The sequence below is a fragment of the Tamandua tetradactyla genome, assembly GCF_023851605.1.
Source record: "Tamandua tetradactyla isolate mTamTet1 chromosome 1 unlocalized genomic scaffold, mTamTet1.pri SUPER_1_unloc_2, whole genome shotgun sequence".
In the NCBI taxonomy this organism is placed as follows: domain Eukaryota; kingdom Metazoa; phylum Chordata; class Mammalia; order Pilosa; family Myrmecophagidae; genus Tamandua; species Tamandua tetradactyla.
In genome coordinates, this window is record NW_027518238.1 from 450,953 (window position 1) to 471,885 (window position 20,933).

General features: G+C 36.4%; 1 protein-coding gene and 1 pseudogene across 3 annotated transcripts in view; both read right to left on the reverse strand.

Moving 5' to 3' along the window:
- Positions 1–12,157, reverse strand: part of LOC143672703 (N-alpha-acetyltransferase 35, NatC auxiliary subunit-like) — a 133,519-nt gene extending 121,362 nt beyond the window's left edge. For all 3 annotated transcript variants that reach the window (XR_013169949.1, XR_013169950.1, XM_077147257.1), the window contains exon 1: positions 12,078–12,157. The gene's annotated coding sequence lies outside the window, so the exon portion shown is untranslated. The remainder of the gene's footprint in view (positions 1–12,077) is intronic.
- On the reverse strand, positions 5,078–6,084 carry LOC143672702 (olfactory receptor 2M4-like; annotated as a pseudogene).
- Positions 12,158–20,933: the final 8,776 nt, after the last annotated feature.

A 20,933-nucleotide genomic window follows, 5' to 3' on the forward strand; every position in this document is an offset into this window, starting at 1 on the left:
TTCATAAATATATGATAGCATTTTAAAAATGAGAGTGAAATTCAAATGCTAATCATTAACATGTCAAAAAATGACAGTTATGTCAAAAAAAACCCAATATGTTGACACTAATAATGAGGAACTTTGAAAATGGAATTCAGAAAACCATTATTTTATGATAGCAAAATCAAAAAATATACTGATAAATTTAATAAAGTAAGTATGGCTTACACACCAAAAATGACAAAACATTTCTGAAAGAAATAAAGAAGACATAAAAATGCAAATGGCATAGTATCTATTAACTTAGAGAACTAAAAATTTTAAGCTGGAAAAACTCCCAAAATTGATCTGTAAATGCAACCCAATCCCTGTCATTTTTGCAGAAACTGCCAAGTGGATCCAAAAATTCATATGGATATTCAAGGAATACAAAGTTATAAAAACAATCTTTAAAAAGGTGGAAACTAAAATAATATTGACCAAAAGCAGACAAGATTAACATTTCTTTATTTCTAAACTTACTACAAATATGTGATTATCAAGACAGTGAAGTACTAGCATAAGATACAAAAAACTGACATAATAGATTTGAGCCTAGAAAAAATTGCATCACTCTCTGCTTATTTTTTATTTTAATTCAATTTTATTGAGATATGTTCAAACACCATACAAACCATGCAAAGTATACAATCACTCATTCAAAGCATCATCGCAGAGTTTTGTATACATTATCATTATCAATATTAGAACATTTTTATTACTCCAGTAAAGAAATAAAAAGTAATAAGAAAACCCAAATCCCCAAAACCCATTGTCCTTCCCCTATTATTGACTCATAGTATTGGTGTGGAATATTTGTTACTATCAAGGTAAAAGTATTAACATATTACTAATTTTTATGTGTTCTAACACAATGTAATAAGTCAAAGAGTAGTGTATTAAAAAATTGGTGCTGGGAAAACTGGATAACCACATGCAAAATAATAAATTTAGGAGCCTGCCTGATTAAGATGGTGTAGTGAGAAGTTTCAGGGTTTTGTGCCCACACAGAAGCTTTGAAGCACAAATGGAAAGTGGCTGGAATATCTTTCTGAGAGCTCCAGAAAAACAGCTGTAATAGGGTAAGTGTGGAATCAAGAAAATAGCAAATTAAAATGGTAAGATCTCATGGTGCCTTACCTTGCTGTCCTTCTTATCCTCCCCTCTTCATCAAGGAAGCTGCCATCACAGATGCCTGGTCTGGTTCCAGAGGGATCAGTATAACCCTGAACAGATAGTGGGAAAATGTATATCTGGCCTAATCTGTGTGAGAGTGGCCTGAGGGTCACAGGGTTGCTATCATGGAACTTGTCCTGCTTGTAGAAGCAGCTCACAGCACTCTCATACAGAGAACTCTGGAGGACAGTCAACTCATGGCTTTGTGAGACAAGTGATGGCTTACTGTAGGACATAAAGTACAGTATCCAGGACTGTAAGGACCCTTTCCTAGGGAAGAAGGAATATTCATATCTCTGCAAATGCAGAATTCCCAAGACCCAATACAAGGTGCCCAACACAAGAAGCGTCTACAGGAAGGAACACAGAAGCCCCTCCTCTTTTTCATATCAAGGAGATCTATAAAATCATTGTATGGATATCCTCTGAATGACAGCACTCCCACAGGCAATTAGTAAATATAGCAAAAGCATATTCTCTTTTCCCTTTTTGTTTGGTTAGCTCCTAGCATTAAAAGAAAGCTTTCTTGTATTACTAGCTGGATTAAAAAGCTGAAGGAATGCCTCAGAGTCTAAATTCCAACAACATATTAAAATATCAAAATGTCCAGGTTTAAACAAAATATTATAAAACATGTAAAGAAAGAAGAAGCAATGTCCAAGAGAAAGAAAAGATGAAGCATTAGAATCCATCCATGACAGGACCATATCATGGACAAAGACTTTACAAAAAGGGTTCCAAATATACTCAAAGATATAAGGAGAAACACTTAGTAAGACAAAAAGCTAAAGGATATCAGGAAAATGATAGGTTACACAAAGAGAATATTATGAAAAAAGATGCAGAAATTATGAAAAGGAATCAAAGAGAGCTGAAGATCACAGAAGGTAACAGAAATTTTAAAATTCCCCAGAGGATTTCAATAGCAGATATGAGCTGGCAGAAGGTATCAATATACTTGAAGATAAGACAATTGAAATAATTTATTGTGAGGAAGAGGAAGAAGAAAGAATGAAGATAAATGAATTGACCCTTAGGAACCTGTGCAACATTTCAAGCATGAATATATCCATTGTGGGAATCTCAGAAGTAGAAAAAAGGAATAAAAAGGCAGATAATATATTCAAATAATTAAAGGCTTAAGTCCTCCCAAATTAATGAAAGACATGAATACATGCATCCAAGTGGCTAAATGAGCCCCAAACAGAAATAAACTCAAATAGATAATCACTGACATCTTATTGTAATCAAATCATTGAATGCTAAAGATAGAGATGATAGTGAGCTAACTAGCTAGCTAGATGGATTAATAGATATGTGGATAGAGAGAATGATATAATGTGGCAAATTGTTAAAATTAGTGAATCTGGATATCTGGGGGTATAGGAGTATTTTAGAATGTTCTGTATGGTGTTTGTATTATTTTTGTTAGTATCCTATAAATGTGAGTGCATTTCAAAATTAAAAGGTCAAAAATAAGAATGAAGGGCTGTGGAAGGATAGACCAGTGGTAGAATTTGTGTCTGAGAAGCGGGACATGTGAGTGTGATTCCTGGAGCCTGCTCATGCCAAAAATAAATAAATAAATAAAAATAAGAAAGAAGTGGGGACTCTATTTCACACTATACACACAAAAAAACTCAAATTGGATCAATGGTCTAAATATGAGAGCTAAAACTATAAAACTCTTTAAAAGAAAAGAGAGAAGTAAATCTTTGTGACTTTAGTTTGGAGAATGATTTCTTAGATATAACACTAGAATCATAAGCCACAGTAGAAATAATTAATATTGTACTACATCAAATTTAAACTTTTGAGATCCTAAAGGCACCATCAATAAGTAAAAAGACAACATTCAGAAAGCAAGAAAGTATTTGCAAATAATTTATCTGGTATGGATTTAATATCTATAATACAAAAGAACTCTGACAACACAATAATTCAAATACAATGAGTTCCAAATGATTTGAATAGATGTTTTCCCAAAATTGGAAAATATGCACATAAAAAGTTGTCCAACATCATTAGCCATTATGTAAATGCAAACCAAATCCAAATGAGATACCACTTCATACCCACTAGGAGGGCTATAACCAAAGCCAAAGAAAATAAATAACATCATAAACAACAAGAAACATGAGGGAAAAGTGCTTGAAAGGGTGTGTAGAAGTTGGTACTCTTATACACCACTGGTAGAAATTATCTACAGTCACTGTGGAAGACATTTTTGTATTTTGACAATTTTGTATTTGAACAATTTTGTCAAAAATTAAACATGGAGTTAGCATATGACTCAGCAATCCACTTTAGGGATTTTACTCAAGAGATTTGAAAACATAGGTTCATGCAAAAATCTGTATGCTAGTGTTCATCACAGAATTTTTTGTTTTAAATAAAAAGTAGAAACACCTGAAATGTACATTAATTTATGAATGAACAACATGTGGTGTAACATTACAAAGAAATATCATTCAGTAATATAGAGGAATTTAGCACTAATACATGCTTCAACATGGGAAATCCTTGAAAACATAATGGTAAGTGAAAGAGGGCAGTCACTAAAAGTCACATTTGTATAATTTCATTTATATGAAATATCCAGAATAGGGAAAATGAAAGTTAGAAAATAGATAAGTGATAATCAGGGGCTGAGAGCAGAGGAAACGTGAAATGACTACTAATTCTATAACTTTTCTGTTTGAAATGATGAAAATATTTTGAAATTAGTCACAATGTTTGAAAAACTATTTGAATATTCTAAAATATTAAAAAATGCCTATGATTTGTACAGTTTAAACAAGTGAATTTAAGGTGTGTGAATTTTATTTAAAATACAAACAAACAATCACCACAATGAGAATATTCTATTTGCCTCAAAATATCTATAGTGCTCTAAAGGATGTAACAGTTTATAATTCATTGTACATGTTCTTAAAAGATAAAATCCAATTTAGTTAAAAACAGTTATACAGAAAGAGAATGTTAAAAATAAATAACCATTGTAGTGAAATTATGTATAAATAAAACAAGGCAGCTCCCATAGAGCTGGAAATCATTTTGTTTCAAGGATTTAGAGGATCTAAAAATTTGAAGTGCAACCCATGATAACAATTACCTTACATCAAGGATTTCTTCAAACAGTTGGCAGCAGTGACATATTAAAACAATATGTTTTAAGAGATTCAGAGGCCACAAACTCTTCAAGTAAAACTTTGCCAGTTCCTATATAATGGATAAAAAACTTTTGTGTGATAATTATTAAGGAACATTTTGTAAGTTATATAAAAATTGTGATTAAAAACTGCAGGAAATGATAGTGCCAATTTTTTTCAATAAAGATGATGAAGATGAAGTTTGCACAGTCAAAACAAGTAGATTCTGTTATCTAGAATCATTATATTATCCACTTGTCAAAGAAAGGCTAAAAGTGTTAGTCATTTTGTACAGCTATTTTAAAGACACGAAATGTGATGCAAAACTGTGCTGATACTTAACTTCCCATACTTAAATACTAGGTAATTAAGCTGAGAAGAGCCAGGAATAAAACAGTCAATAACCAAGAATAGAGGTGAAACTGAAGAAAAGTACTGGCAGCTAAGTAATCAGCAAACAAAGACACATCTCAACAAAAACAGTGAAATAACTTCAACCCTTACTTTTGGATGAAGAAAAGACCATTCATTCAAACAGCTGATTTGAAAGGCAAGCATTCTAAGGTTAGATAACACCCATGGTAAAAAACCAGTGATATAAGAAAAATTCACATTGTTGAAGCAGTATATGCTAATGTTTAGATACTACTTACTTATGATTTGTCTATAATATTGTGCAAATTTTTAATTTGAAAAAGATCATAGGAAAGATACAGACTAGGAGGATGAATGTTTCAGGTATTTCCAGTTTCCATGGTGGGCTGTTAATAAAGCAGGAAATAAAAAGGTTTTCAATAGAGTTACAATAACTTTTCTTTTTCCAACAGCTTCTTAAGATCCCTGGATACCTCTTTGTTTCAGAAGCTGTAGATCAGGGGGTTCAGTATGGGTGTGAGGATGGCATAAAAGGCTGACACCATCTTGTCCTGGTCAGGGATATTCTTTGAGGCTGGTCTCATGTACATGAACATGGCAGCACCATAGTAGAGCCCAACCACAGCCAGGTGGGAGGAGCAAGTGGTGAAGGCCTTGTGACGGCTTTCCCTAGAGCCCATGTGGATGACAGCTTGAAGGACATGGGAATAGGAAATGATAATAACTGAGACTGGGAAGATTAGCATCACCACACAGCAAATGAAAAGCAGTTTTTCAAAGAAAGAGGTATCTGTGCAGAATAGAGGTAGAAGGGCAGCAACATCACAGAAAAAGTGATGAATTTCCAGAGATCTGCAGTAAGTGAATGACAATGCAGCTGCAAGCACAATGATACTGTCAAGACACCCCAGGATTCAGGAAGCAACAGTCATGAGTACACACAGTTTCTGATTCATGAGGATGGTGTATCGGAGAGGGTGGCATATAGCCACATAGCGGTCATAAGCCATGACAGCCAACAGGAAACATTCAGCCCAAGCAGGGACACATAAAAGAATGCCTGTGTCCCACAACATGCCATAGAGATGGGTTTATTGCCAGACAAGTAGTTGAAGGCCATTTTGGGTACTGTGGTGCAAATAAGCATGAGATCCATGAGGGAGAGTTGGCTTAGGAAGAAGTACATGGGGCTGTGGAGTTGGGTGTCCAGGTAGATGAGGAGAACCATGGCAGTGTTACCCATGAATGCCACTGTGAAGATGCCCAGGACCAGAGAGAAAAGGAAGGTGTTGATGGGGTTGTGACTGAAGATTTCCAGTAGCACAAAGTCAGGGTTGAATGTTTGATTTCTCAACTTCATGGTGGCTATTTTGTCTTATCTGGAAGTTGCAGAGAAGGCAGCTGCTTATTTATTATTTCAGGAAAATGGTTTTGAATGCATACCATGGGCAAGACCCTCTACCAGGCAATGCACATGACATATCAGATATTTTCACTAGTCTTCATTTTCAAGCAGTTTACTGACAGTAACAGTTATTTGAATTGATATCATATTTTCCTGTTTTTTCTATCATTAATCCTTCACAGAGACCAATGTAAGAAGTGTTTTCTATTTTACAGACAAGAAAACTGAGTCATAACTTATTAAAATATTGACAGTTTCACAGTCAGTATAGGCTTGTATTTCACAAGCCCAGTGTAAGATAGCATGGGATCGGTGCACCCTGTCATGACATGTATTCAACTTTATTTGGAAAAATTTACTAGTCTACACTTTAGTCTCTCCACTTAATAACAAGCTCTAGAAACAGTCTAATCTAAACACTAGTCTCAATATTTTCTTATAAAAAAGACACACTTTCCTTTCCTGAGAATAATTTTGTTTCTCCCAATATATGTGAGAAGGGGACAGTCATATATGGGAAAAATAATCTTTCCATCACAACAAAATGTTATAAATTGAACATGATAAATATCTGAGGGACAAAAGAAAATCCTTTCATGATCCTTAAAAGTTTCACTTCCCTGTGCTATTTTGGATGCTGATGGAGTCTGTTCCATCACAGTGAATACAGGTGTGACTGTGTAAAATACCTGCTTCACAATAGCCAGAGATGGAGGTGTGTTTGTGTGAGGTGTAGGTCACTGTGAAAAATGAGTCAGATTAATATTTAATCAGCAAATATCAAAGAGGTATTAAAATGGTTTAAACTGTGGTGCAAAGCAGCAGAATTCCTATGAATCAATTTTGCCTTTAAGGGGATCTCTCAACCCTACAACAATAGATGTATTGGAAGGTTTAGGACTATGCAAACTAGAGAGGAGATATCTGCAGCTGCCTTGGGTAACTTGAGTAAAGACAAGGCAGTGACAATGGAGTAAGGAAAGGACAGGTTGGAGTATAATCAACTCTCAGGTTGTAGCAAATAGCTACCAATTACTGTCTCTAGCCTACATTGTTATGCTCCATCTCTAAAACGCCACACTATTTAGATAGCTCCCAAGAATAATTTTGCCACAAATTTGAAAAAGCCCCTACAAAAAAATTCTCCTGGACTTCCAGACATGTAGGCCTGAAATACTCTAACATGTTCTTTCCTTACATACTTAATAATGTCTTTTTTATTATATCGTTGTTGTTTTAGCTGCTTTTAGTACAACCATATTTGGTATAACAAGATCATACTTTCTGATACCAATAGGTATTTTTTGATGATCATTTACCCTGGTGAGGGATTATAATTGTTGTCTAGACTTTCTTCCATTAAAAATATTAAGTACATAGTAACTTTCAAAATGTTTGCTATAAAAGATAATTCAACTGTCTTTTCTCTCTTGCATAGCCTAATGTTCCCTGGCTTATATGCCAATACATCAAGCTTTTTCTATTTTATATCAGCAAGTTAGCAAATAGTGTATATCAAACCAAATAATACCCCACCCAGATTATTAAGAACTACTCTGTAAGCTACTCCTTAAAGCTTTGTGTAGACTATACCTGTCATAGCAGTCTATTTTCTGTGAAAATTTAGCTTTTGTAGCTGACATTTCCCCCTAAAAATTCTGGTTGTGTATTGATATACTAAATAAATTCTACCATTATACACAAATGAAGAACACGCTATACAGTAGGAAAAGAAATTATTAGTGACCTTTGGTTTGTTTTAATGACACAGAAAAAAAGATATAACATTAATATTCATTCCCAGTCTACCTTTTGAGCATACAAGAATAGCTACAAGAGTGAGTTATGCCAAATATTGAAACCAGAGAATAACTGCTAAGCAGGAATAAAATGCATTCATTTGTTAGACAATTATGTATTTAATACATTTAATGTGATGAGGGAGTCCAAGTGCCCTGTAGCAAGAATATAGAAAATAGTTTAACCTACTTAAATAAATACCAAGTAGGTCCTTTTCTGAAGGTGAGCAACACAAAGAACAGATCAAACAATTTCTTTTTACTTTCAGTTTAAACATAAGATCATCAAAATTTCATATTGAAATAAGGCTGTTTGGGTCCTTTTCAATGCTTTCTTGTAAATTATTACTGGAAAATGGAGAAGACCAAAAAATAATAAAGACACTGAAAGAATAAGAAAAGTGACTTAGCGAAAGGAAAATTAAGCATGTGAAAAGAGATAAAAGCATATAAGGAAAATGGATGCAAAGAAAGTAGCAAATAGAAAGGAAAAGGAAAAATAAAGATTAATTACAGAAAGTCTGGTGATTAGAGATTATATAATATGAATGGAGATGAAGGGGAAGAGAGTATAAACTAGGATTCAACTGGAGAGTGGAGACTTGTGTTGGCATGAGACTTTTTGAGGATGCCCAACCACAATGGGCTACATTTCCTTAGACCTCTTGTTATTTTTCAACCTGGCAATTTCTATCCACACATGTCCCACTTCTCCAGAGGCTATATAAGCTTCACACACTGTGTAATTTAATTAAATAAAGCCTCATTAAATTCTTCTTTACTTTAATTTGTTGCTATTGACTCAGAGCATTTTATCATGTACTATATTTGAAGGATCTGATTCATGAGTGACACAACTGGGTTCAGCTTCAGGGCAAATCAATTCCTTAATAATCTGTGAACTAGAAATATCTGTTGTGTGTTACCTAAGTCTTTCTTCAGGTGTGAAATTCAATCAGTTTAATGTAAAGCAACATATTGAAGATGCATTGTACATGGCTGTTTCTGTGAAGCTATGTCAACTTCTTTGAATATACTCATATTTATCATAATGGCTTCATGAAATGTTTTTAATAAATTAAAAAAATGTAATCTCTTTTAAATTTTAAAAAATTTAAAATAGAATCATGTCCCTTTTTATCTCCACTCTTGTTCTCAATACAAAAGTGTGAATGAGCCCAGGTTTGGAGGTGAAATCATAGAACCCTCAGAATGTCATACACACAATATAGTGAATTAATAAAATATGCATAATTTTAACAAACAACCTGAGGAAGATTTACACTTATATGATCATGTATAGTATTGCAAAATCTTTTTCAAATACATCATCTCATTTGATCTCACCAATACCATGTGAAATCAGCAAAAGAGATAATGGATTCTCAAAAAGGAAGACTTTGTCATACTTACTGGTGTGGTCAAAGTGTAGATGCAATGAATATATTCTCTTCCCTGTATTTTGGAAAGTGACAGTCACTGTCTGACTCTTAGCTATATTTCATTATTTTTTTATTTTGTCTTACAGAAAAGATACAGCATCAGTGCTTAGATTTTGGAAAGCACTCACATTTCAAGAGACTTTTAAACTTCACTCTGTAATAGATCTTAAATGTTTTCTATCTGTAGAGAGTTCAGCCCCTAGACTTCAATTATAGAAAGGTGTGACCTATGTCACAGCCTCTCCTAAGAAACAAAACCCATGAGGACCCATAAACTCTGATTAGTCAGTAGTTGTCATTCTTTCTTTTGAGTCATAAACAATGGTTGTTATAATCCACTTTTATTTATCAAATAAGCAGAATTAATAATGTAGAAACTAAATATTTACAAACTAAAAATTTTTTTGTGACTCTAACTCTACTGCAAAATATACTAAATCTGTGAAACTGGTTTCTTAAATTAAGTGCAAAAGTAGCATGTCTTATAAAATAATTAGGATGATGTAAAATGCATATAAATTCTCATAAATTTTAATGAAAACATTTGATTATCAAGTCAAATTGGAGCAATCTGTTCATAAAGATTCCAATGTAATCAACTTCTATAGGACAAAGACAACTCATTGTTTACTGTGTTGATATAAAATGTGGGCACAGTTTATGTTCTTCATAAATAACAAAGATACAAAAGATAAAATAACAATTTCTAAATGTTTAGGCTGGCTGTGATAATTTGGACAATATGTTAGTGGAACAAAATTAGTACAACTGAACAATGGGACAGAACAGAGTCCAAATACCCAGCCACATATACATACATACTTACTGGCACAAGCAGCTATTCTCCAAACAAAAGCCCCAGATCCAAGGTCCCTCCATTTTGTCACTCTCAAATTCACTACAAAAGTGTTGATTCCTTGAGTTGATAAATTCTATGCACTATCTTTCTCCAACTAGCAAATTAAGGAGTCAACATACAGCTGTGCCAGGCACACTTGACTGCCTCATTCTGGAGTAGACGTATGGTATATGTGCCCCCCTCCATTTAGTCTGAACTCTATCAAATGGACCAGAGAGCTTATTAGCACCCTTTATCCCCATTATCACTCCTTCCCACCTACCCAAAAATATGAATTTTATATCTTTTAGGGGAAATTTTCTTTTTTTTTTCTATGATGTTGGGATTTTTTTTGTCTCTCTGGAATCAGTTTCCACCTTTTCCAACTCTGTTTTCCACCCTGGAAAGTGGTGTCTTGCCCTCTGGGTCAAGTGGCACACAGACAGGAAATCAAGTGATAAGGGCAGCATATGTAGCATCCCAACAAAGTCACTCTCCCTGATCAGTTCTGTGCTTTTCTACTTGTTTTTTTTTAAATCATTTATCTTACACTTAATTTATTTGTTCTTCCCTGAGAAATGCATGTTAAGTTCTACCAGTAAGAATGTAAAATCATCAATATTTACTTTTATTTGTAACAATTTTAAATTTTTACCTGAAAATTAACATAGTTCTTATATTTCCATGATCATAACTTTCTTTAATTGTCATACATTTTTCATTATGAAATAGTGATGAAAATTTCACTGACTTTTGTAATGATTACAATTCCACATAGTATGAAAATTAGATCTGTCTGAACACTTCAACATTTATCCAAAAAATAAATATTTTTCTCTGAAGTATATAAAGCTAGATTTTTAATATCAATCTTTTGAAAAAAAATCTGTAACATTTTTAGATTATTTTAACTCTACTGTTCTTTTTACCTTTATATACTTTTAATATTTTTACAAAGAAGTACTCTCACTTTCCTCTCTTCCATTCCCCACATAACTTCTAATCTGCTTTCTAATTTTGAGAATTTGTTAGTTGGTAGAAGTTTAACTTTATTTTTCTATATGTGGATATTCAGTTTTCCCAAACTATTTTTTGAAGGTACTATTCTTTCCCCATCATATGTCTGTAAATCACATGTTGAATATCAATTGGCTAAGATATGTGGTTTTATTTCTGTACTTTTTATTCTGTTCCATTGATATATTTGTCTATTTATGTTCCTGAATCACACTGTTCTGATTACTATTATTATTATTATTATTTTTACATGGGCAGGCACTGGGAATCAAACCCGGGTCCTTGGGCTTGGCAGGCAAGCATTCTTACCTGCTGAGCCACCGTGGCCCGCCCTGATTGCTATTATTTTATAGTTCAATTTGAAATGAGGAAGTTTGAGTTCCCAAACTATGTCCTTTATCAAGTTTGTTTTGGTTATTCAGTGCCTGAAATTCTATAGAATTTGAGGACTTTTTTTCTAAATCTGCTTGGATTTTGATGGGATAGTATTCAAGTGGTATATTGTTTTTGGATTATATTGCATTGAAATTTGACTCTTTCAAACCATATGCATGAGATATCTAGCCAGTGACTTGGGTATTCTTTAATTTCTTTCAACATTGATTAATAGCTTTTGGTATACATGCATTGTTTATCTTTGTTTAAATCTGTTCCTAGAGATTTTAGATACCATTATAATTGAAATATTTTCTTAATTTCTTCTTTGTACATTCTTAATGTACAAACATTCCATACATGGTATACAATCAACAGCTCACAATATCATCATGTATTTGTGTATTCATCACTATGATCATTTTTTGGGAAAATTTGCATCACTCCAGAAAAAGAAAGAAAAAAGAAAAAACTCACATATACCATATCCATCAGGGCTTCTTTCTCAAGTGGAAGGCACATGGCAAACACAGTCACAGTTTCTCTCTTAGCTGGAAAGACACATGGTGAATACTCCTCTCTCATCTCAAAAGGCACATGATGAACACGGTGTCATCTGCTAGCTTCTTCTCCTGGTTTCCTGTTTCATGAAGCTCCCTAGGAGGCATTTTCCTTCTTCATCTCCAAAGTTCACTGGTTATTGGACTTCTGCTTCTCATAGTTATGTCATTCTGCTCTGCTCTCTGAATCTCCCATTCTCCAAAATGTTTCCTCTGTTGTAGGACTTCAGAAACTAATCAAGACTCACCGAAATGGGTGGACACATGTCATCACCAGCTTAACAGCCACTCTTGATTAAATCACATCTCCAGGGAAATGATCTGATTAAAGTTTCAAACCTACAGTATTGAATAGGGATTATTCTGCCTTTATGAAATGGGATTTTGATGGAAACATGGCAGAAGATACTCCCCTTGGCTGATTACAAATGGAATCAACTGTGAATGCAGCTAGTGTGATCATGATTTAATTCTATGAAATATCTTCATAGCAACAGACAGGCCAGCACTTGCCCAACCAGACAAAGGGGTCTCACCACCTGGCCAAGTTGACACATGAACCTAACCATGACAGTCTACCCCTTGTCAACTTGGCAGCTAGATGCATCACCTTAAACCATACTTAATTTCTAAATAGAAAACAATACAAGACACATTTTTTCCTCACCTAACAATACTCAACTGTTCTGTATACAAATGGAAACACATTAAATCTCCCCAGAGTAGGGTGCTAGTACTTGGGTAATGTTCATCCTTAAACTTGATATATTACAACTTAAACACTATAACATTAATGAAATACCATTACAGTCTTTGTTTCTGTAAGTGATCACATGGTCACAGTTCATATTGATCACTACCTTCTTCCACTACCCATTCTATGTTCCCTTTACCTTCAGCAAGCACTTCAGCTAGCTGTGGTTCTTTGCCTGGTGGGGTGACCCACACCTTCATTCCTGAAGTTTCAGAGCCATTGGTAGTCCTGCCTGGATTGGGTTATTGCAATATTCCATTAATTTTAATCACAGGGCATGGTAGTACTAAAAGATGGTCTAGGGGATCTCCTATATTCCAAAAAAACTCTTCTTTGCCTCCATTGTGTAGTTGCAGTCCTAATTCCCCCTGACAGTCAAGGTCAATCACCCCAGCCAGTAACATAATCCCCTTCTTGGCTTGTTGGTCCTGGGACATGAGTAGCCAAAAGTGAGCAGGTGGCAGTTTTAGATTCCACTTCAATGGAATCGTTGTTGTTTCTCCTGGTGGAAGAAACAAAAGGCCATTCCACCACTCTATCAACCCAGCTGCCTCTGAATGATGGGGAAGATGGTGAGATGAGAGAATTTCATAAGCATGTGTGCATTCCCACACTTTATTTGCCATTAAGTGTGTTTCTTGACCAGAAACAATGCTCTATGGAATACTATGATGATGGATAAGACCTTCTATAAGTCCACAGGTGGTAGTTTTGGAAGAAGCATTGCATGCAGGGAAAGCAAACCCAAATCCAGAGTATGTATCTACTGCAGTTAGAAAAAATCACTGCCCCTTCCATGAAGGAAGTGGTTCAACATAATCAACCTGCTACCATGTAGCCAGCTGGTCACCTTGGGAAATGTTGCCATAACAGGAGCAGAGTGTGGGTCTCTGCTGCTGGCAGACTGGGCACTCAGCAGTGGTTGTAGTCAGGTCAGCCATGGTAAGTAGAAGTCTATGTTACTGAGCCCACGCATAACCTCCATCCCTACCATATGATCACTCTGTTCATGAGCCCATTGGGTAATGACAGGAGTTGCTGGTGAAAGAGCTAACAGGTATTCACAGAATGGGTCATCTTATCTACTTGATTATTAAAACCTTCCTCTGTTGAAGTCACCTTCTGTTGCACATTCACATGGGACACAAATATCATGTTTTTAGCCCACTCAGAAAGGTCTATCCACATATCTCTTCCCCAGTCTTCTTTGTCACCAATTTTCCAATTATGGTCTTTGTAAGTCCCTGACCATCCAGCCAAACCATTGGCAACAGCCCACGAATCAGTATACAAACACATCTCTGGCCAGTTCTCCAAGCAAAATGAACAACCAGGTGCACTGCCCAAATTTCTGCCCACTAGGAGGATTTCCCCTCACCACTCTCCTTCAAGGACACCTCAGAAAAAGGTTGGAGTGCTGTAGCTGTCCACTTTTGCGTGGTACCTGCATATTGTGCCAAACCATCTGTAAACCAGACCCAAGTTTTCTCTACCTCAGCCAATTTACTGTAAGGAACTCCCTAAGAGGCCACAGCTCTGGTTTGGGAAAGAGAAGTAAATGTGGCATGAGTGGAGACTATAGGCATTTGGGCCACTTCCTCATGTAACATACTTGTGCTTTCAAGACTTGCTCTGGCCCTATCTCATGTATACCATTTCCACTTTCATGACGGACTGTTGTTGTGCAAGCCCAACTTTATGGCTTGGTGGATCACACAACATCCAGCTCATGATAGGCAACTCAGGTCTCATGGTAACTTGGTTTCCCATGGTTAAGCATTCAGTCTCTTCTAAAGTCCAGTAGCAGACCAAAAGCTGTTTCTCAAGAGGAGGATAGTTACATGCATCAGATGGTAAAGCTTTGCTCCAAGATTCTAAGGCTCTGCATTGTGATTCTCCTATAGGGGACTGCCAAAGGCTCCAGACAGCATCTCTGTTTGCCACAGACACTTCCAGAACCATTGGATCTGATGGATCATGTGGTCCAAGTGGGACAGCAGCTTGCACAGCAATCTAGACCTGTTGCAGAGCCTCCTCTTGTTTAGGTCCCCACTCAAAAATAGCAGCTTTTCTGGTCATTCGATAAATGGGCCAGAGTCATACATTCAAATGAGGAATACGTTGTCACCAAAATTGAAGGAGACCAATTAGGTGTTGTGCCTCTTTTTTGGTCATAGGAGGGGCCAGATGCAGGAACTTGTCCTTCACCTTAGAAGGGATATCTCAACATAACCCACACCACTGGACACCTAGAAATTTCACTGAGGTGGAAGATCCCTTTATTTTTGTTGGATTTATCTCCCATCCTCTGACACACAAATGCCTTACCAGTAAGTCTAGAGTAGTTTTACTTCTTGCTTACTAGATCCAATCAGCATATCATCAGTTGAATGGACCAACATGATGTCTTGTTGGAGGGAGAAATGATCAAGTTCCCTGTGGACAAGATTATGATACAGGGTTGAAGAGTTGATATACCCATGAGGTAGGACAGGAAAATATATTGTTAACCTTTCCAGCTGAAAGAAAACTGTTTCTGGTGGTCCTTTCTAACAGCTACTGAGAAAAAAATCATTTGCCAGATCAATAGTAGCATACTAGGTACCAGGGGATGTATTGATTTCTTCAGGCAATAATACCACATCTGGAACATCAGCTGCAATTGAAATTGCCACCTGGTTGCACTTACAATAATTCACTATCATCCTCCAAGACCCATCTGTTTTCTGCACAAGCCAAATAGGACAGTTGAATGGGGATGTGGTGGGAATCACCACCCCTGCATCCTTCAAGTCCTTAAGAATAGCAGTAATCTCTGCAATCCCTCCAGGAATCCAGTACTGCTTTTGGTTTACTATTTTGCTAGGTAGGGGCAGTTCTAGTGGCTTCCATTTGGCCTTTCCCACCATAATTAGCCCTCACGGTATGAGTTAGAGAGCCAATGTGTGGATTCTGCCAGTAGTTCTGTATGTCTATCCAATTTTGTATTCTGGAACTAGGGAAATAACTATAGAATGGGTCTGGAGGCCCACTGGACACACTGTGAGATGGACCTGAGTTAAACTCCATCAATCACCTGACCTCAGTAAGCCCCCATTCTGACTGATGGACCAGAGTGACATTGTGAGTCCACTGGAATTAATGTCACTTCTGAACCAGTGTCTAATAATTCCCTAAACATCTGATCATTTCCTTTTCCACAATGCAGAGTTACTCTGGTAAAAGGCCATCAGTCTCTTTGGGGAATGGTTTGGAGGAAGATTAACAGTATAAATTTGGGGCAGTATAACAGTGTCCTCCCCCAAAAGGACCTGGCCTCCCCCTCATTCAAGGGGCTGTGGATCTGCAAACTGTCTCAAGTCTGGAAATTGATTTAGGGGCTGTGACTCTTTGTTTTTGGAATTCAAGTTAGACTTCTGTTCATTTGACCTAGAACACTTTTTTTTAATACAGCTCAAACAAGTATTTAGTAGACTGCCCATTTATTGTACTTCTAGGTACCCCATGATTTACTAACCAATGCCACAAGTCTCTGTGAGTCAGATTGTTTTGACTCCTGCTTTGAGTCTGCTGTTTATTATGATAGCCACATCCATTAAGTGCTGCCAACTGGTTGCTGCCAACTGGTTTCTGCCAACTCGGGATCCCATAATCCCCATTATGTTTAAGGATTCCAGCTCAGTGACCGCAGTTCCCACAGCAATATGTGACCTACAGAGAAAAGCAGCTACAGTGCTCTTCAGGGATGATGGTACTAGTCTCACAAATCTATTTCTTACAGTTTTGGTAAGAAATTCCTAGGGTGTAATAGCAGGCTTTGCATGATAAATCCATTCTAAGATTCCAATCTCTCTAAGCCTCTGGATCCCCTCATCTACTTTATGCCAGGGAAGTTCTGGCATTTTAAGCTCAGGTAATGTCGGCCACCTTTTGATCCATGTTTCAGCCAACCATACAAACAAACTGTTAATAACTTTTCTAACCCCCTCAATCTATAACACTGAATGCAAAATCCCTGCTTAGTGGGCCCATTTCAATAAATTCAGCCTAATCCAGCTTTATATTCCTCCCACCATTATCCCACACCCTTAAAATCCATTGCCACACATATTCCCCTGATTTCTGTCTATATAAATTGGAAAACTCTCACAGTTCTTTTGGAGAATAATGTACCTCCTCATGGGTGATACTTTGTACCTCACCGTTTGAGGCCTGTTGGGAGTTTAGTCTAGTTATATGTCTGGAGGAAATGAGGGATGGTGGTGGGGGTCATGAAAGGAATTAGAAATATCTTCCAAGCCATTTGCTTCAGGGCATTCATTAGCACTTTCATCTAGTGAAACAAGATTAATCACTCTAGGGCTAATCTCTTCAGGTGGAGTTTGGGTGGCTAACTCATCAGGGCAGGCTGGAGGTGGGGTAGCTATGTCCTCAGGGCAGACTATTACAAGGTTATGTAGAGAAGACTCAGCATGACGTAGGGTTTCAACCTCTCCACCGATGGCATTATCAATCCATATGTTGCCATCATATTTTTCAGGGTCCCGTTCCTTTCCAATCAATGCCCTCACTTTAACAGCAGACACCATGTAAGACTGAGACTTCAGTTTACGTTGTAAAGTTTCTACTTTAACAATAAGATTCTGAGTCTGCTTTTCAGAGATCTCATGTCTATGGCTACAGGAAATAAGATTTTCGTTCTGGACACTCATAGGAACATTTACATCTGTCAGACAGTGCTTAAGCTTCTCATTTGAAGTCTTAAGCCCATCCCTTTCACTCATTAATGTATACACCATATCTAACAACAACCAGCCAACATCTCTAAACCTCCCATATCCACAAAACTCCATAAAGGTGTCAAAAACATTATCCCCCAAGTGAAGCACTGGAAGAATCAAATGGTAATATTTTCAATATCTCTTTTGTCAACTCACCCCATGAACTGGCAGTATCATTCTGATTATGGGAATCAGAGTCCTTAGTGCCTTTAAGTCCAGTCAGAGTAGAAAATCAATTGTAAAAACCATTATTTTTAAGATTCTGTTTGTTAAGAACCACTCCTGTTAGCAAGCTGTATTAGTTAGGGTTCCCTAGAGAAACAGAATCAACAGGAAATAACCACAAATATAAAATTTATAAAAGTATCCCAGGTAATAATGGGAATGCAGAGTACAAAATCCATTGGGCAGGCTGTGAAGCTGATGACTCCAATGGAGGGTCTCGATGAACTCCACAGGAGAGGCTTGCCAACCAAAGCAGGAGGAGAGCATGTCTCTTCTGAATCCTCCTTAAAAGGTTTCCAGCGATTAGACTGAGCATCACTCATTGAAGAAGACACTCCCCTTGGCTGATTACAAATGGCATTAGCTGTGGATGCAGCTGACATGATCATGATCTATTTCTATGAAATGTCTTCACAGCAACAGACAGGCCAGTACTTGCCCAACCAGACAAATGGGCATCACCACCTGGCCAAGTTGACACATGAACCTACCCATGACAGATCCTTTAGACGCCCCAACCTGCTAACCCATGCTCTCCACTTTAGTTCAGAAAATTTTTATTATATAGTTAGTCTATATGATTGAGGCATGACAGTATTTATCATTTTGATTCTGAATTATATTCCATTCTATGTATATACCACATTTTGTCTATCCTTTCATCAGGTGAAGAATGCTTGATTTGTTTCCATCTGTTGACAGCTGTGAACAATGCCACTATGAACATTTGTGTGCAAATATTTGTGTGAGATGCTGCTGTTCTAGTTTGCTAGCTGCCGGAATGCAATATACCAGAAATGAAATGACTTTTTAAAGGGGAATTTAATAAGTTGCTAGTTTACAATTCTAAGGCCAAGAAAATGTCCCAATTTAAATGAGTCTATAGAAATGTCCAATCAAGGCATCCAAGGAAAGACACCTTGGTTCAAGAAGGCCAATGAAGTTCAGGGTCTCTCTCTTAAGTGAGAAGGCACATGGTGAATATAGTCAGTTTCTCTCCCAGCTGGAAGGGCAGAGGGCGAGCATGGCATCAATTACTAGCTTTCTCTCCTGGCTTCCTGTTTCATGAGGCTCCCCAGGAGGCATTTTCCTTCTTCATCTCCAAAGATAGCTGGCTCGTGGACTCCATGTTTCATGGTGCTGCAGCATTCTCTGCTCTCTCTGAATCTCTTTTATAGGACTTCAGAAACTAATCAAGACCCACCCAAATGGGTGGGGATATGCCTCTACTTAATCCAGTTTAACAACCACTCTTGATCAAATCACATCTCCAGGGAGATAATCTAATTACAGTTTCAAACATACAATATTGAATAGGGATTAGAAGAAACAGCTGCCCTTACAAAATGGGATTAGGATTAAAACATGGCTTTTCTAGGGTACATATATCACTTCAAACCAGTACACCTGCTTTTAATTCTTTGATACATACATACATATATATATATACTATTTCCCAATTGAGTGGACCAGGCCCCATGTTAAAAATCAATTGAACACTGATTTGAACATCTATTTCTGAACTCCCAATTTCATTTCATTCTTCAATATATCAATCATGGTGCCTGTTTTTTTGTTTGTTTGTTTGTTTTGCATGGGCAGACCCTGGGAATCAAACCTGTGTCTCCAAGATGGCAGGCAAGAATTCTGCCACTGAACCACCATTGCACTGTTGCACTGCCCCAATACCATGCTATTTTGACTACTATACCTTTGCAATAATTTTTATAGTCAGGATGTATGAGTCCCTGAACATCATTCTTTTTCAAACTGTTTTTGGCTATCTGGAACCCCTTTTACTTCAAAATAAATTTAATGATTGCTTTTCCATTTCTGCAAAGTAGGCTGTTGGAATTTTGACTGGGATTAAGTTGAATCCATCAATCATTTCAAGTGTAATTGATAACTTGACAATATTTAGTCTTTCAACCCAAGAGCACAGAATACCCTTCTTTATTTAGATCTTCTTTTGATTTCTTTGAGAAAATATTTGGAGTTTCCAAGTTATACATTCTTTAAATCCTTCATTAAGTTATTGGAATATCTTTGATTCTTTAATTACTATTGTAAATGGAACACTTTTTTCTTGACTTCCATTTCAGTTTGTTCATTATAAGTGTATAGAAACACTCTTTATTTGTGCCAGTTGATCTTGTTCCCCATCTCTTTGCTGAGTTATTATATTTGCTGAATTATTTATCTGCTCAAGGAGTTTTTGTGTACGTTTGTTGGACATTGTATATATAGGACCATATCATCTGCAAATATGGAAAATTTTCTTTTTCCTTTATAATTTGGATGTCTTTTATTTCTTTTTCTAGTCTTATTGGTCTTGCTAAAACTTGCAGTAAAATTTTGAATAACAGTGGTGATAGTATGCATCCTTGTCTTGTTCCACATCCTACAGGCCTCTAGCCTTTCACCATTGAGTATGATGCTAGCAGTACCTATTTCATTTATGTTCTTTATCACGTTGAGGAAGTTTTCTTCTGTTACTATTTTCATGTATTTTTAACAAGAAAGCATGTTAGATTTTTAAAAAAGCTTCTCCCTTTTCTGCATCAATTGAGTTGACCCTGTGGGTTTTTTCCTTCATTTTATTAATATGGTGCATTACATTAATTGATTTTCCTACATTGAACCATCCTTGCATAACTTGGATAAATCCCACATGATCAAGTTGTGTAATTCTATAATTGTGCAGTTGGATTCAAATGGCATATATCCTCTTTGGTATGTTCACATCTATATTCATAAGTTAATCAATCTATAATTTTCTTTTCTTGTACTATCTTTATCTGGATTTGTTATTAAGGTGATGTTGGCATCATAGAATGAGTAAGGTAGTGTTCCCTGCTGTTTAATTTTATGGAAGAGTTTAGCAGGATTGGTATTAATCCTTCTTGGAATGTTTGGTGCAATTAACCTGTGAAGCCATCTAGTCCTTGGCTTCTATTTTTTAGGAGGGTTATAATGAGTGATTCAATCTCCTTACTTGTATTTCACCCGTTGA